Here is a 704-nt window from a genome sequence, read left to right as displayed (position 1 = left end):
GTGTTCTTGTTAGCAATGGTTACCTCCAAAGAAATACGTGCAGCCATCATCGCTTTGCATCAAAATGGCCTCACATGCAAGGAAATTGCTACAAAGTCTGAAAGAACTGAAAGAACCATTTACCGGATCATCAAGAACTTCAAGGAGAGAGGTTCGACTACAGTGACAGGACGTCCTCCTGTGGAGTCAGCTACAGAACAGGACTGTCTCCTCCTGAAGACTCAGCTACAGAACAGAATCGTCTCCTCCTGTGGAGTCAGCTACAGAACAGGACTGTCTCCTCCTGAAGACTCAGCTACAGAACAGAATCGTCTCCTCCTGAGGAGTCAGCTACGGAACAGGCCCGTCTCCTCCTGAGGAGTCAGCTACGGAACAGGACCGTCTCCTCCTGAGGAGTCAGCTACGGAACAGGACCGTCTCCTCCTGAGGAGTCAGCTACAGAACAGGACCGTCTCCTCCTGAGGAGTCAGCTACGGAACAGGACCGTCTCCTCCTGAGGAGTCAGCTACGGAACAGGCCCGTCTCCTCCTGAGGAGTCAGCTACAGAACAGGACCATCTCCTCCTGAGGAGTCAGATACAGAACAGGACCGTCTCCTCCTGAGGAGTCAGCTACAGAACAGGACCGTCTCCTCCTGAGGAGTCAGCTACGGAACAGGACCGTCTCTTCCTACCGTCTCCTCCTGAGGAGTCAGCTACAGAACAG

Source organism: Sinocyclocheilus rhinocerous, unplaced genomic scaffold (assembly GCF_001515625.1).
Source record: "Sinocyclocheilus rhinocerous isolate Xijiao unplaced genomic scaffold, SAMN03320098_v1.1 scaffold3662, whole genome shotgun sequence".
In the NCBI taxonomy this organism is placed as follows: Eukaryota; Metazoa; Chordata; class Actinopteri; order Cypriniformes; family Cyprinidae; genus Sinocyclocheilus; species Sinocyclocheilus rhinocerous.
Note: the sequence above shows the minus strand (reverse complement) of the source record.